Source organism: Mobula hypostoma, chromosome 7 (genome assembly GCF_963921235.1).
Source record: "Mobula hypostoma chromosome 7, sMobHyp1.1, whole genome shotgun sequence".
NCBI classification, from domain to species: Eukaryota; Metazoa; Chordata; class Chondrichthyes; order Myliobatiformes; family Myliobatidae; genus Mobula; species Mobula hypostoma.
The window spans coordinates 81,036,510-81,054,685 of NC_086103.1; the positions used below are offsets into that span (position 1 = coordinate 81,036,510).

The 18,176-nt window shown below is 41.6% G+C and overlaps 1 protein-coding gene and 1 pseudogene across 2 annotated transcripts in view; both read left to right on the forward strand.

Moving 5' to 3' along the window:
• Nucleotides 1-18,176, forward strand: part of LOC134349409 (janus kinase and microtubule-interacting protein 2-like) — a 283,308-nt gene that overhangs the window by 136,418 nt on the left and 128,714 nt on the right. The window lies entirely within an intron of this gene.
• LOC134349913 (adenosylhomocysteinase A-like) lies at nt 1,776-5,538 on the forward strand (annotated as a pseudogene).

The window sequence follows — 18,176 nt, forward strand, 5'->3', positions numbered from 1 at the left end:
TCTCACCTTAACACTATGCTCCCCCCAACTCTGAGGAGGAAAAAGACTGAGTGTGTTCACCTCATTCATGCCCCTCATGATTTTGTAAACCTCTAAAGAAAAAATCCTGGCCTGTCCAACCTCTTCCCAATAACTCAGTCTCCTGAGTTCTGGCATCATCCTTGTAAATCTTTTATGCATTTTGTCCATTTAATAATCTTTTTAATATCCTGGTGACAAATTTTACAATACCACCATCTTGTACAATAGCAACGTAACCTTCCCAACATCCAGATAGTTCAAAATTCCCCCAAAAAATCAGCTATTTTTATGTTGTTGCATGAATGAAGTCACTGTAGAAAAGTACTGATGAATTCAAAACAGCTTCTTTATTCAACAAAACAAGGAACAGCAGGCATCATATGTAGATGTTTCTGGTCGAATGGTCAGGCTGGCCCAACGTGGGATTCAATATTCTAAGTGCTAAACATCAAAAGACAATTCCATATTTACAATGTATCAACAATGCTTTCTTTGAAACTACACACAAACTTCACACCACCTGATTCACACCACAGACATCCCAGTGAATTTTAAGCAAGGTTGTCTGGTTTGGGATTCACGGCTTTTAGGAACCTGTTGTTCAGAGCTGCACTCCAAATTAAATGCACAATTTATATTCTGTTCCGAAGACAGGTGGCCAATGTCATTTGTTAAATATAGATGTGCTAAACCCAAAAATAGCTCTAACAATCTTTGCAGATATAGACTAAAACCATACATAATCTTTACTACAGCCTTAGATAATTGCAGAGACATATTTATTTCTACATTCAAGTCATCTGGTAATAAAATCCAATGTACCATTTGCCTTCCTAATTACTTGTTACATCTGCATGTTGGTGCAAGAACACCTGTGTTTCTCACAACACAAGTCTTTCCAAACTTGTACCATTCAAAAACGTGTGTGCACTTAAGTGAATGACTTCACATTTTTCCAGAGAAAGGCTTCAAGGGAATATAGATGAGCTAAGTAAATGAGCAAAAAAGGTGGATCAAAAGCAATATGGAAAAATGTGAGTCCACCCACTTCTGTTCTCTGATCTATACATACATTGTAATATTTTTAAATGGTAGAAGACTGAGAAATGTTGATGTTCAAAGGTGCCCTGGTGCACGTGCCATTGAATGTCAATTACAACCGGTAGGTAGGATGACAAATGGTGCATTGTTCCAGGATTTGAGAGCAAGAATAAAAAAAGTTTTACACAATTATATACACCTCGGTGAGCTAACACCTTGAGTACCCGGCACAATTTTGGCCTCTTCATCTAAATGTACTTGCTGCCTCAGTAAACTATCTAGGATAATCAAAGACCTAAACAAACACAGACATTCTCTCATTTCTCCACTTCTCATCAGGCAGAAGATACAAAATCCTGAAAGCAAGTATACCAGGCTTGAGGGCAGTCTCTATCCCATTGTTAGACTCGTGAATAAACCTCTTGTACAATAAAATGAACTCTTGACTTCACAATCTAACTCATTGTGATCTTGCACTTTATTGTTCACCTGCACTGCACTCTCTGCAGCTGTTATATTTTATTCTGCATTGTTATTGATTTACATTGTTCTACCACAATGTTGATGTAATAATTTGATTTGCATGAACAATATGCAAGGACAAACTTTTCACTGTATCTTGGTACATAAACAAATACTAATAGAGATTTCCTGTGGAATGAGTTGAGAGAAGATTGAACCCTATCACAATGATCCCGTTGTTGCTACCTGACATGTCTGACAAGTTGCTGCACACATTTGTTGACATTAGTTTGACTGAATGGGGTTGTAAAGCAACTAAGATTGCAGAAAATGAGATGCCTGGCTTGATGATGATGAGTAAGATGTATCAAGATAGAAACCAATCATTGCAGACAGTCTTCACAGGACTATTCAAACTGCTGTGTTGATTGAATCTCAGGGCAGAGGTTCAGTGCTCAACTACAATATGTTCTCAACTCTAAATCCTGCAGCTGCTGTACTTGCCAAATCTGTGATTCCTGTGTATGCTTAAAAGTGAGAGATGGAGGAAGGAATACATTTAGTGTATTAAAGACACTATAGATTTTGGTGATGGAAAATCTCTCAATATGATTTTGGATGTTGGTGGGATCTTACAAATCCATATTAAGCATCCTAAACAGAGTATTATAAGAACCTCTGAAGAAATGACAGTGACAGTCCATAATCTCTGCAAGATGTACAAGAATAAGGTGCTGAAGTTCCTGCTATTAATGTGATTATCCCTGTCACTAAAGAGTAAATTTGACTACCTTTACAGATGCAGAGAATGACTTATTGATGGTATAAAACATGCCACAGATGTTATGATTGCTGCCAAAGTAGCAGGAGACGGTAATGTGGACAAAGGTGTGTTCAGGCTCTTTAAGGCTTTGGAGCAAGAGTTATTGTAACAAATATTGACCCCATCAATACTCTACAAGCTGCGATAGAAGATTATGAGGTCACAACAATGGATGAAGCATGAGAAGAAGGGAATATCTTTGTAACAACAACTGGTTACAGATCTATCATTGTGGGAAGGTACTTTGAACAAATGAAGGATCAATATTAGTAACATTGATCACTTTAATATTAAGCTAGATGTAAAATGCTGGCTAGGAATGCTACAAAGAAGGTGGAGATTAAGTCACAGATAAGAGAATCACAAATGAAAGACAGTCTGCAGATGCTGGAAATCAAAGCAATATCATAGAAAATCCTGGAGGAACTCAGCAGGCCAGGCAGCATCTACGCAGAAGAGTAAACAGTCGACGTTTCAGGCCGAGACCCTTCATCAGGACTGGAGAAAAAAGATGAGGTCAGAATAAGAAGATGGGGTGAGAGGAGAAAGCAGTACAAGGTAGTAGGTGGTAGGTGAAACCAGGAGAGGGAGAGAGGTGAATTTAAGTAACAGGAAGTTGATTGGTGAAAGAGATTAAGGGCTGGAGGATGGGGAGTCTGATGGGAAAGGAAAGAAGACTATGGAAGGATAGGAAGGGGAAGGAGTACCAGATGGAGTTAATTGGGAACACATTTTCTCTGGCAAATACACATCAGGCATGTGGAGTGTGTCTAAATATCAATTGCACAGAGCATAGAAAAGGTATGTTCCTGTTAGAAGGAAGGGCAAGGAAAACTATGAAAATCTTCGGAGGTTAGAATCAAATGGAGCACATGGATATAACAAAGCCAGAAAAGAACTAAAAAAGGAAATTGGGAAAACCAGCAGGGACCATGAAGAGTCCTTGACAAGTAGGATTAAGGTGAATCTCAAGACGTGCAATACATGCATCAAGAGCAAGATATCACCAGGGAAGAGGGTAGGACCACGCAACGATAATGGGGGAAACATTTGCTTGGATGTGGAAAATGTGAATGAGGTACTTAATAAGTACATTGCTTCAGTATTTACCCAGGAAAAGGACATGGAGGACCAGGAGATTGGTGTTGACTGTATAAGTACATTACAACATTTAAAGGCTGAGGAGAAGAAAGCATTGGGCCTCCTGATGAGTATAAGGTGGGTAAATCCTCAGGGCCTGATGGGATTTACCACAGGTTATTGGAGACGAGAGGCGAGATTGCTGGGGCCTTGACAGGTATCTTTGTGTCCTCTTTAAGCACAGGTGAGGTCCTGGAGGACTGGTGAGTGGCTAATGCTGTACCTCTATTTAAGAAGGGAACAAGGGAAAATCCTGGGACCTATAGACTGGTGAGTCTCACGTCAGTTGCAGAGAAATTCTTAGGGATAGGATATATGAGCTTTTGGAGCCCCATGGCCTTATTAGGGAGAGCCAGTGTGGCTTTGTGTATGGCAGGTCATGCCTTATCAACTTGATTTAGTTTTCTGACAAGGTGATGGAAGAGATTGATAATGGTAGGGCAGTGGATGTTGTTTACATGGATTTTAGTGAAGTGTTTGATAAGTGCTTCATGAGAGGTTAATCCAGAAGATTAAGATGCATGGGGTCCATGACGAATTGGCTGTTTAGATTCAGAACTGGCTGGCACATAGAATACAGAGGGTAATGATTGAAAGGGCTTGTTCAAGATGGAGGCCTGTATTTGGTGATGTTCCGCTGGGATCTGTGCTCGGACCTCTGATTGTGATGTATATAAATGACTTGGATACGAATGTAGATGGGTGGGTTAGTAAGTTGGCAGATGATACCAAGATTTGTGGAGTTGTGGATAGTGTAGAAGATTGACAAAGAATACAGCATGATATAGATCAGTTGCAGATATGGGCAGAGAAATGGTAGATGGAGTTTAACACAGCTATATTTGAGGTGTTGCACCTTTATAGGGCAAATGCAAGGAGACAGCGCACTAACGGCAAGATCCTTAACGGTGTTGCTGAGCAGAGAGATCCTGAGGTCCAAGTTCATAGCTCCATGAAAGTGGCTGCACAGGTTGATAAGGTGGTTAAGAAGGCTTATGGAATGCTTGTTTTTGTTAGTCAAGGCATTGAATTCAAAAATGAAGAGGTTATGTTACAACTTTATACAAATCAGGTTCCGCCAAATCTGGAATATTACAGACATTGCTATTTGCCTCACAATGCTGAGGCCTTGGAGAGGGTGCAGTAGAGGTTTACCCGGATGCTGCTTGGTTTAGAGGGCATGTGCTATCATGAGAGGATGGACAAACTTGTTTTGTTTTCTTTGGAGCAGTGGAGTCTGAGTGGAGATCTGATAGAGGGTTATAAGATATTGAGAGGGATAGATAAGGAAGACAGAGAATATCTGTTTCCCAGGGTAGAGATGTCTAATACCAGAGGGCATGCATTGAAGGTGAGAGGGGTAAGTTCAAACAGGATGTGAGGGGTAATTTTTTACTCAGTTGTGGATGTCTGGAATGTGCTACCTGGTATAGTAATAGAGGCAAATATGTTGGAGGCTTTTAAGAGACATTTAGATAGGCACATGAATGTGAGGAAGATGGAGGGATATAAATATACTGTTCATAGGATAGATTGGGTTTTTTGGTGTTCTTGATTTACTTTTTAACATGTTCAGTATAACATTGTGGGCTGAAGGGCCTGTTTCTGTGCTGTACTGTTCTATATTCTAAACTAGAGAAGCTGGATGAGGCAGTGGCTTCTACGCATTTGGAGGAAATAAAAGTGAAATTAACCAAGCTACCAGAGGATCAGTCCTGTTATCTCAGAATTCCTATGGATGGGCCTTTTAAACTGGCTCATTACAGATACTGAGCCCCATTTTTTCCTGCTCCAGAGCGTAGCAACATCCCTTCAAGAGAGTGCATTTATCGGCATCCTTGAAGCGGTTCTAATTGTCAAATAAATAGTCCCAGCTGATTGTTGCTCCAGTCCCAGCTGTAACTAAAACACCTTTGTTTTGCACTTTCAATGTTTTTGTAATCAATTTTTTCTTACCAGACCAAGTTGCTGGAACTGGAGATATTTTCCAGATGATTTCTCGGAAGTCAAGAATGAGATGCAAAGTTCATGGTTACAGCCGTTTTATTTGATGTCCATCAAAGTACAGATCAAGCAGTGTCATCTTGAAAGAACAACTAACAAAAAGTGAAAACAAGAGTAAGACAAGTCACAAAGTTCTGGAGATTCTGGGTTCTCCCTTTAAACTGCAAACTAGTTTAAGATGGTTAGAGAGGGAAGTCTGCTCTGATAGGAGCAGTCTGTGAACAACAAGAGCAGTTTGATTTACTCTGCAATGATGTTTCAGGCTTACAGATAGATATATTTAATCCAGTGAGAATTTGTAGACCGTCCTTCGAGAGCAGTGAGCAGGAAGCTGGTAGAAGTCGCTGGACACCTGCTCACTTTCTGCACTTGCTTCAATGATTTCAATCTTCCTTGGTGCTTTATTCAGTGGGATTGGTGAGAAATGGAGTCAATTATGGACTCGTGCCCCATCTCCAGGCTCCTTGGCCTCAAGGTTGCACACTTCACTTGAAGACTCACAGAACCCTCTCAGCAAAGCACTAGACTGCTCAATCAGCCTGAATACACACCACCAAAATGCAAATTACAGGCTCCAACAGTAGCAGAACCACATTTGAAAGAAACAGTGAAAGAAGTAGTTCTGTGAACCATCTGGAGGATGTCACCCTTAGTTGCGTAGTGTGCTAGCACCATCTTTCTTCTAGGAACGTGTCCATCCTGGTAGCATTGACTGACTCTGACCCTATTTCACTTCATCTCCTACTGAAACCTTGTTCTTGTCTCCTTTAACCTCAGGACTTGATTACTCAAATCACTGCTAGCTGTTGAACTCTCCAGGAACTTGCCTCACAAGTCCATGCTGTCCACCTAGTGTCTGCTGACATATATTGACTCACAGTTTAGCAACACAATGTTTCTTTAAAACTCGCTCATCCTATCCCATCTGGACCTACATTCCTTTGAAGTATCCGCCATTTTCCACTTTTGGCCTTTAGATCAACTTCAAATTTGATTGCTCTGCTCTGGTGTACTTCCTTCCAGCGACAAATGCCTCAAGTTTTAGAATTCCCTTACCAAACCTTTCCATCACTCTTTCTCCCTCCAAAACAATTCCTTAAAACCTAGTACTTTGAGGTTCTGTAGAACTGCTCAAAAAATTCCTTGTATACCTTAGTGCCACATTTAGTTTGAGAACTCTGCTCTGTGTTACGGCTCTATATAAATACTCATTAAAGAGAAAGTATTGGGATTTATTTAACATAATTGTGGGACTTGTTTCAGTGTGAGATTACAGTGCACGCTTCTCAAAACTTCTCTGGCTATAACTGAATGGGGGAAGAAAATGACAGTGGTCTTTTTAGCCGGTTCATCAAGATTGTGGATGGTGGTTCTGGGATAAGGAACACTTTGAATTTTGACAATAAGCCCTCTGCCCTAGCTACGTTCTTTGGTCACTATTCAGAAATATTTCCAACTGTGCTAGGAGGCTGTTTTTTCATTTGCTACATTGATTATCTAGTAGCTTTTAAAATGGAATTGCAAGGTTAGTTTGAGGTGGTGCCAAAGTTCAACACAGACGAAGCTTAATTAAAGTGAAATCCTTTCTGCACAAAATTTTGAGGCAGGCTAAAGAAATTCTTTATTCTATTTCTACAAATTGGATTCAAGTTAAATTAGAGACCTTCCAATCAAGTTTCAATTGGAATAAAGTATTTATAAGACCATAACATATAGGAGCAGAATTAGGCCATTTGGCCTGCCATTTCATCATGGTTGATCCATTTTCCCTCTCAGCCCCATCCTTCTCCCTGTATCCCTTCATGCCATGACTAATCAAGAGCCTATCAACCTCTGCCTTAGATAGCTTGGCCTCCACAGCTGTCTGTGGCAATGAATTCCACAGATTCAGTACTCTCTGGCTAAATAAATTCCTCCTCATCTCTGTTCTAAAAGGATGTCCCTCTATTCTGTGGATGCGTCCTCTGATCACTCCCCCACCACAGGAAACATTTTCTCCATATCCACTCTGTCGAGGCCTTGCAACATTCAATGGTTTCAATGAGGTCACCTTCATTCTTCTGAATGGCAGTGAGCAGAGGTCCAGAGCCACCAAGTGCTCCTCATATAACAAGCCCTTCAATCCCAGAATCATTTTTGTGAATCTCCTTTGACCACTTTCCAATAACATCACATCCTTTCTTAGATAAGGGGCCCAACACTGCTCACAATACTCACCAGTGCTTTACAAAAGCTCAAAATTACATCTTTGCTTTTGTATTCTAGTCCTTTTGAAATGAATGCTAACAACACATTTACCTGACTGTGATGCTCTATAAAATACAATTTTATTAGTGTAAATAGTTAATTCCTTTGAGTTTTATTTCTCTGCTTTCATTTTATGTGTGATTCTGAGCTTCACAGACATGGATAAGAGACCTGTTATTTCAGTTGAAGGTAAATTATACTGGTACATCATGAGGTTTGGTATGATAGTCTGTTCAATCAAGTTCTCAGGTTCAATTTACTTACAGTCCAGCACCGGTCTTCTGTTAAAAAGTGGCATTGGGTTAATTCTAGTATTACAATGTAATTTATGCATAATTTTCAATTGCTTAAAATTTCTACTTGTTAAATTGTGCCTCGCCACAGATTTAAAGGTAAATAAGGCTAAGGCTAAAATATGAAGTTTAACTCCATAACTTGAAGCTAAGGAGTAATTAATAATCAAGGCAACATGCCCAAGTTGCTGGAGGAACTCAGCAGGTCAGTCAGCCTCTACAGAAATGAACAAATGGTCAATGTTTCAGGCTGAGATCCTTCTTCAGGACTGGAAAGGAAGGGGGCAGATGCCAGAATGAAAAGGTAGGGGGAGGGAAGGAGAACCCGCTAAAAGGTGACAAGTGAATCTAGGTGAATGGGAAAGGTAAAGGGATGGAGAAGAAGGAATCCGATAGGAGTGGAGTGTGGACCAAGTGAGAAAGGAAAGAAGAAGGGGCACCAGGGGGAGGTAATAGGCAGGTAATTAACCTAGCACTAAATCATGATCAACCATAATAAAAAAAAAGTGTGATTAATTCCTGCAGTTAGCTGCTCTTGCAAGAATGCATAGGATTATGAAAAAAATATGGTACAGGAACAGGCTATTTGGCCCAACTGGTTCATGCCAGTGCTTATATTCAGAATCAGAATCCTGTTTAATATCACCAGCATATGCCTTGAAATTTGTTAAACTTGTGGCAGTAGAACATTACAATACACGACAAATACAGGAAACAATTACAGTAAGTATATTTATGTATGTTAAGAAGTAAAATAACGATAAGTAGTACAAAAACAGAAATTTAAAAGAAAGTAGTGAGGTAGAGTTCATGGGTTCAATGTCCATTTAGTAATTGGATATCAGCGGGGAAGAAGCTGTTCCTGAATCATTGAGAGTGTGCCTTCAGGCTTCTGTACCGCCTTCCTGATGGGATCAGGACACGTCCTGGGTGGTGGGCTTTCTTGATGATGGAAGCCACTTTTCTGAGGCACTGGTCCTTGAAGGTGTCTTAGATACTATGGAGGCTAGTGTCCATGATGGAGCTGACTAATTTTACAACTCTCAGCAGCCTACACCACTCAACTAGCTGGAATATCTCACTCCTGTATCCCCTCTCATCTCCATCTGCAATTCTGCCAACAATTGATGTATCATCAACAAATTTATAGATGGCATTTGAGCTATGCCTCGCCACAGTCATGGGTATAGAGAGTAGAGTAGTGGGCTAAGCACACAACCCTGAGGTGCACCAGTGTTGATCCTCAGTGAGGAAGACATATTATCACCAATCCGCACAGATTGTGGTCTTCTGGTTATTAAGTTGAGGATCCAGTTGCAAAGGGAGGTAAAGATGCCCAGCTTCTGCTGCTTTTCAATCAGAACTGTAGGAATGATTGTGTTAATTTTTTAAAGCAAAATATTGAGGTAGGGTTCATGTATTCAATGTCTATTTAGTAATTGGATATCAGAGGGGAAGAAGCAGTTCATGCATCATTGAATGTGTGCCTTCAGGCTTCTGTACCTTCTTTCTGATGGTAACAATGAGAACAGGGCATGTGGTGGGTGTCCTCGAGCTATTGTCAATAAACAGAATCCTGATATGGTTATTTGTATTGCCCAGGTGATCCAAGACCACGTGAAGAGATATTGACATTGTGTCTGCTGTAGACCTATTGTGGTGGTAGGCAAACTCAAACCCAGGTCCTTGTGGAGGCAAGAGTTGATTCTAGCCTCTCAAAGCATTTCATCACCATAGATGTGAGTGCCATCAGATGATAATCGTTAAGGCAGTTCACTCTGCTCTCCTTGGGCACTGGTAAAATTGTTTCCCTTTTGAAAAAAGTGGGTACTTCTGACCATAGCAGTGTGAGTCTGGAATTTTTTTGAGAATGTAACTATTAAAATGGACAAGGGAGAGCCAGTGGATGTAGTGTACCTGGATTTTCAGAAAGCCTTTGATAAGGTCCCACATAGGAGATTAGTGGGCAAAATTAGAGCACCTGGTATTGGGGGTAGGGTACTGACATGGATAGAAAATTGGTTGGCAGACAGGAAACAAAGAGTAGGGATTAACGGGTGCCTTTCAGAATGGCAGGCAGTGACTAGCAGGGTACTGCAAAGCTCGGTTCTGGGACTGCAGCTATTTTACAATATACATTTATGATTTAGATGAAGGGATTAAAAGTAACATAAGCAAATTTGCAGATGACACAAAGCTGGGTGGCAGTGTGAAATGTGTGGAGGATGTTGAGATAATGCAGGGTGACTTGGACAGGTTGGGTGAGTGGGCAGATGCATGGCAGATGCAGTTTCATGTGGATAAATGTGAGGTTATCCACTTTGGTGGCAAGAACAGGAGGCAGATTACTATCTGAATGGTGTCAAGTTAGGAAAGGGAAAGTATAACAAGATCTAGGTGTCCATGTTCATCAGTCACTGAAAGTAAGCATGCAGTTACAGTAGGCAGTGAAGAAAGCTAATGGCATGTTGGCCTTCATAACAAGGGGAGTTGAGTATAGGAGCAAAGAGGTCCTTCTGCACTTGTACAGGGCACTGGTGAGACCACACCTGGAATATTGTGTGCAGTTTTGGTCTCCAAATTTGAGGAAGGACATTCTTGCTATTGAGGGAGTGCAGCGTAGGTTCATAACGTTAATTCTCGGGATGGCGGGACTGTCATATGTTGAAAGATTGGAGTGACAGTGTTTGTATACACTGGAATTTAGAAGGATGAGAGGGGATTTGATTGAAACATATAAGATTATTAAGGGATTGGACATGCTAGAGGCAGGAAACATGTTCCTGATGTTGGGAGAGTCCAGAACCAGAGGCCACAGTTTAAGAATAAGGGGTAGGCCATTTAGAACGGAGTTGAGGAAAAACTTTTTCACCCAGAGGGTTGTGTATCTGTGGAAGGCAATGGAGGCCAATTCTCTGGATGCTTTCAAGAAAGATAGAGCTCTTAAAGATAGTGGAGTCAAGAGATATAGGGAGAAGGCAGGAATGGGGTACTGATTGTGGATGATCAGCCATGATCACAGTGAATGGCGGTGCTGGCTTGAAGGGCTGAATGGCCTACTCCAGCACCTGTTGTCTATTGTGAGATTGAAAATGTCTTTGACTATCCCTGCCAGATGGCTGGCACAAGTGTTCGGAGCCTTATCAGGTAGTCCGTTGAGGCCTGCCACCTTGCAAGGTCACCCTTCTGAGAGACGGCCTATTCTTCTCAACTCAAAGTTCTGTTAGCATTTTTATTCCAGTTAAACAAATACTTAACTTCGCAAAAGCCTGAATAAGATGCTTGGTGGAGGTAAGTAGCTGCCATGAAGAGATGGTTAATTTCTTGCAATGAAATGATGCTTTCTTTTCATTTTATTCCCATCTTTTGGAGATGAAAGACAAGATTTTCTGTAAAATGTTGATATGCATTACACAGGGAATGTCATTGAAAAATACATGAAAAAGGAAACTTAGAACTTCTCCCTTGACTTGCAACACTGATCCACAAAAAGTAATTTTTGTAATAGTGGTGAAAATATTCCATGATAACCTGCAGACTTTTCAGAGTAGAATTGAATCCTTTCATTTTTCATGAAGATGAGGCCATCAAGAAGTTTGCTGCTCAGCCACTAACTCAGGCCATCGTGTTTACCAATCATTGACCCTGTGCTCACTGATCTGCACATACTGCATTTTGTCTGTCTTACAGCCATCCCTTAATTTAGGAGATGAATGAAGTGCTGGAAAATATTTTGTAAGTCAAAAAGACAAGGTGAAATGCCTTATACTTTTCACAGAAAGGTATGGAGAATGAGTCACTAGCCAAGAGAGAATTAGCTTTGTGAAATGAAGACTCTTACCTGATTCTTAAATCAAGTGATTTTAAATTGAGAGATTAGTGTTCACGGGGCATGATTTGAAAAGCGATGTGATGGATGGGAGGAAGAGTGCAGGACAGGCAGGAGCAGGGTTTCCCCAAACCTCCCTGCTGCCTTCCACACAGAGAAACCTTCAAAAGGATGATGGCTCAGAATCAGGCAAGTTTTCTAATTGGTGGGAGGATTGTGAATGTGGGAGAGTTAATGCTCAACACAATGTTGTTGGGGGGGGTATGTGAGGAGAGCGTGGTGCAAGTGAAGCTGTCTATCAAGGGAGATGAGAGATGGAGAGTGTGATCACGATGGAGGTGAATGAACTCGCACATTTTTAAGTAGCTGACCCAAGCTCTGCTTAATAATCACTATAAGACAATATAATTGCAGCCAAGACATCTTTCCTCTGGTGTTCAAATCCTCTTGTAATTAAAATACAATATCTATATACAATTTAGCTTCCTACTCACCTGCAGTTGACAGTGACCTGTGTCTCAGGTGACTTTTAACTACCCAATCTCACATTTAAAAAAACATTGTACTTATCTGTTTGTGTACCTGGGTGGATAGCTTCACATTTTCTGCAATAAACTGAATATTCTTATGCAATCACTTGGCTTGCCTTTTTAAATCCTCGTCCCCGTCCCCTCACACAATTACTTTTATATCATTACTAAATTTGGAAAGATAGACTTTGGTATCCTTGACCAAATCATTCATTTGGGTGATGAATGGTTTTGAACCAAGCACTAATCCTCATGGTATACAATAACTTGAAAAGTTAAAGTTGACCAGAGTTTGACAGGACATTGATTCATTAATTTTCCAGGATCTAGGCTTGGAATTATTATTATTATTATTATTATTAGTGGCTCATCTAAAATAACTAGAACTGAGGTATTGGGAGTGTTATAAAACACAAATATTGTAGAGTAGACAGTAGTGAAGAAGGCTTTTGGCATGCTGGCCTTCATAAATCAGGGTATTGAATATAAAAGTTGAGAGGACATGGTGCGGTTGTACAGGATGCTGGTGAGACTGCACCTGGAGTACTATGTTTTGTTTTGGTTGCACTGATATAGGAATGATGTTATTAAACTGGAGAGAGATCAGGGGTGCAGTGCTAGCTGGAGCACGTTGGGAACCTCTCTAAGAAAAAGCCAAAATAAACAAGCTAATTAATTAGGTGCCACCCAGGGTGGCATTTGAGTATCTCAGAAACTGCTGATCTCCTGGGATTTTTACGGCACAACAGACTCTGGAGTTTACAAAGAGCGGCGCCAGAAACAAACAAAATCCAGCCAGTGGCTGTTCTGTGAGCGAAACCATCTTGTTAAATCCACTCGCTGGATTTTTTTTTTGTTAGAACAATTATGTGAAATTCTGACAAAACGGACTAGCTTGGATGAGGGCATCTTATAGAACATAGAATAGTACAGCACAGTACAGGCCCTTCGGCCCACAATGTTGTGCCAACCCTTAAACCCTGCCTCCCACATAACTCCCTACCTTAAATTCCTCCATATACCTGTCTAGTAGTCTCTTAAATTTCACGAGTGTATCTGCCTCCACCACTGACTCAGGCAGTGCATTCCACGCACCAACCACTCTCTGAGTAAAAAACCTTCCTCTAATATCCCCCTTGAACTTCCCACCCCCTACCTTAAAGCCATGTCCTCTTGTACTGAGCAGTGGTGCCCTGGGGAAGGGGTGCTGGCTGTCCATGCTATCTATTCCTCTTAATATCTTGTACACCTCTATCATGTCTCCTCTCATCCTCCTTCTCTTGGTCTTCGTTAGCATAGGACTGTTAGGCTGAAGGGCATTTTTCCATACTGCCTGACTCTAAGAACTTGAAGTTGGAATTATCCATTTGGGGAAGATGGCAAGGATTGCCATGGAGATTAGGATTAATTTACAGAAAACTTGCTTCAATGAATTATACAAGTTCTTGAGGAAGGGACAGAAATAAGCTATCTGAACCCTTAAGCATATTCTGCCATTCAATAAGATTAGAGGTAATCTGAAATTGCTCGGGCCCATTTTCCTACCATCTCTCATACTCATTTGATTCTTGTTTCAGTTACAAATCTCTCTCAGCTTTAAATAAACAGATGGATTGGCTACTGGAAAGGGGTCCATGAATTGGATAGTCATTTTTAATTTGTGGTCAGATCATGTATATGTATTTCAGAAATCAAATTGCAACAGTGCAGATCCAATATCTTTGAAGTATACAGTATATGTACAGCCAACAGTAAATCTCTAACTTTGTATAACAACTTTATCCCAGTCAAGTGTCACAAGAGGTTTCACCTGTGTGGTCAAACCTGAGCAGAGAGAAGAAATGGCTGCAAATTAATACAAAAATCTGTTTTCAGGAAGTTTTTAAAGATGGTAACATATTTAAGAAATCTGAAGAAAGATTCCAAAATTATAGAAGCAAAAATAATAAGGGCTCGTATACTGGGAGTAGAACAGAGAAAATTTCAATCTGAACTTCAATGCTGCTGTTTGTCATTTTGCTATGAAGAACACCTTATCCATTATTGATTCATAGAACATAACCAACAGATCTCAGGTCGTCAGGATGCACAACAGTTCCTCCCTTCCCATCATCCTCAACATGGCTGTATGCTGAGCCCCTTGCTGTACACTCTGCTCACACACAACTTCATGGCCAAACACCTGAGTGGTCCCATTGACATGTTCGCCAATGACATGACAGTGGTGGGGCTTATCACCAACAATGATGAGACACTCTATAGAGAGAGGTGGAAAAGTTTGAATCCTGGTGCCAGGCAAATAACCTTTTACTCAATGTCAATAAGGCAAAGGAGATGATTATCAACTTCAGGAGAACTTGTACCACACACAGTGGGGGAAACTACAAGCATTTTCAGACCTCTGGGAGTGCACATCCTACACAATCTCTCATGGTCCCAGAACACATCCTATGCAATCAAGATAGCTCACCAATGCCTCTGCTTTCTGAGGAAGATGAAGGATGATGGACTATGTAGATCAATACTCACAACCTTCTATGCATACACAGTAGAAAGCATCTTAACATGTTGTATCACTGCATGGTATAGATGCTGCCCCGTGGTGGACAGGAAGCCTCTATCATATTTGCCTCCACTACCATCTCTGGCAGTACACAGCACTCACCCTCCATTCTCCCTGTGTAAGAACAAAACTTTCCCCACACATCTCCTTTAAATATAACCCCTCCCACCTCAAATGCATGTCCTCTATTATTGGACATTACAATCTTGGGGGGAGGAAAAAGATACTGTTTGCCTGTTCTTAAGGAAGTTATATTAAATGTTTTGTTACAATTTATGTTTGGAAGCCCACATTAACATGATGCACCAGACAAGCTTATATTTAGCTTGAGAATAAGAATTGCTGGGAAACAATGAGGAAACCACATTCAGTGTTAGTCATATACTTGTATTGGATTGGCTCTCCATTGAAATAAATGGCAGCAGTGATCCTGCATCGGGTCTAAACTGGTGCAAATCTGGATGGCGAACCACCCAGTGCGGTGCAATTGCTGAGAAAGTAGAGATTTGCCCTTAGCATCTACGTTCTGTTAGGAATCTAACATCAGAACACAGCTGGGTAACCAATGCTGAGAGCTTGTGAAGAAATTCAAAGCATGCACTGCCCTGTGGGATCCCAAATCTTCTAGTTCTGGAGGAAAGCACATGACAGTTTCAGAAATTTATCAGGAAAATCAGACCATTCTTCTTTTGGAGGGACGAACTCCTAACTGAAATGCAAACTGATGTGAACATTTGTAAATCCCATTAACTGATAACTTGCAATGAATTGCCTGTTTTTTTTTCCTGAAGAATTGGCTTACCTCACTATAAAGTGAGGGATATCTTTAATAAATTACTGTTCCTAGAATTTATAGATTTACTGCCATCTCAATATTACTGTTTGAGGTTGATTTATTCTGTGAATACTGAGGGGTAAAATGAGGACCATCATGTTTTGTAGAGGGAAATTGCATCCGATATCAAACTGTTGCACAAGCACAGATTTGTCAAGTTATTCCATGCTCATTTAGATGATGTGGCGCAAGTACTTTGAAATACATATCGAACCTTGAACTTTACGGGGTTTCTTCTCTCCATTGAATATTCCAGCTCGATATCCATGCACAAGCATAACCAGTTATAGTAGCTGAAGAAGTCCCATGAGTTCAGAGGAACTCTGCTACCATGATTAAATCTGCTTTGCTTGGATTCTGAGCAATAGCTACCCAGGCACTTTTAAAACTACCTGTGAGTGAATCACCATCTTCAATAACGTGAATGAATGGTACTGATTGTCTGTGGCTTCTGAGAATGTAATGCAAATCTAAAATGGTCTTCTCTGGATGATGTTCACCGACACTCCCTTAGGCATCCCAGGGGACGACGAGGAGAAGAATGACATTTCCTTTTGCATCTCGACAAAATGGACATTGGTCAGAAAAATGGATAAATTTTAAACTAAATTAGTATTTTTACTTCTGGTGATTATTTAAGCAGTATCTTAATTTAGATATCTAAATAATTGTGAACTTCGCAGATGAAAGAGATTTCTTTCTTATTACAACAGCAAAGGTTACTTAGTCTATTAGATTCATACCTTCTCCCAGCAGAATAGTCGCAGCAATCCTGTTCTCTTTGAGCAACACACATAAAAGTTGCTGGTGAACGCAGCAGGCCAGGCAGCATCTCTAGGAAGAGGTGCAGTCGACGTTTCAGGCCGAGACCCTTCGTCAGGACTAACTGAAGGAAGAGTGAGTAAGGGATTTGAAAGTTGGAGGGGGAGGGGGAGATCCAAAATGATAGGAGAAGACAGGAGGGGGAGGGATAGAGCCAAGAGCTGGACAGGTGATAGGCAAAAGGGATACGAGAGGTTCATGGGACAGGAGGTCCCGGAAGAAAGACAGGGGGGAGGGGGACCCAGGGGATGGGCAAGGGGTATATTCAGAGGGACAGAGGGAGAAAAAGGAGAGTGAGAGAAAGGATGTGTGTATAAAAATAAGAATGTGAGTATAAAAATGTATAAAAATAATGTGTGTATAAATTGGTGTTGTTCCTCCAACCTGAGTGTGGCTTCATCTTTACAGTAGAGGAGGCCGTGGATAGACATGTCAGAATGGGAATGGGATGTGGAATTAAAATGTGTGGCCACTGGGAGATCCTGCTTTCTCTGGCGGACAGAGCGCAGGTGTTCAGCAAAGCGGTCTCCCAGTCTGCGTCGGGTCTCGCCAATATATAAAAGGCCGCATCGGGAGCACCGGACGCAGTATATCACCCCAGCCGACTCACAGGTGAAGTGTTGCCTCACCTGAAAGGACTGTTTGGGGCCCTGAATGGTGGTAAGGGAGGAAGTGTAAAGGCATGTGTAGCACTTGTTCTGCTCTTGTCCAGAGACAGAGAAAGAAAGATCTAGAAAGGGGAGGGAGGTGTCAGAAATGGACCAGGTAAACTTGAGGGCAGGGTGAAAGTTGGAGGCAAAGTTAATAAAGTCAACGAGCTCTGCATGCATGCGGGAAGCAGCGACAATGCAGTCGTCGATGTAGCGAAGGAAAAGTGGGGGACAGATACCAGAATAGGCACGGAACATAGATTGTTCCACAAACGTGGGGTCTTTATGTGCTGCTATTGTGACTCCTGTCTCCCCTTCCCCCACCAATACTTTGCAATCCCATCTCCTTCAGATCCCACCGTCAGCTCCTGGGCCCTCAGAGGCTCCATCTTCCTCTCACCCCAACCCTCCCCTCTCCACTGACGCCCCCACCCACCCCACTCCCCACTCTGATCCCAGCTCTCATCTGTGCCGGGTCTTTACCATCCCCTCCGACCTTCAACTGTCGGAGGCAGAATGCTCTGTTCTCAGTAAGGGCCTCACCTTTGTCCCCCTTCGCCCACACCTCAGTGAGTTCCGTGTTCGCCATGATGCGGAACTTTTCCTCCGCCGTCTCCATCTTGGAGCCTACTTCTTCGGCAAGGACTCTTCCACCCCCACCGATGAGCCCTTCTCCCGTCTTCAACCCTCCTCTTCTTCATGGACACCCCGCTCTGGTCTTCTGCCTGCTCTGGATCTCTTTATCGCTAACTGCCGACTGGACATCAACCGTCTCGACTTCACCGCACCTTGTTCCCATTCCAACCTCACTCCTTCGAAACGCTCTGCTCTCCACTCCCTCCGCACTAATCCTACCCTTATTATTAAACCTGCCGATAAGGGGGGTGCTGTTGTAGTTTGGTGTACTGACCTCTAC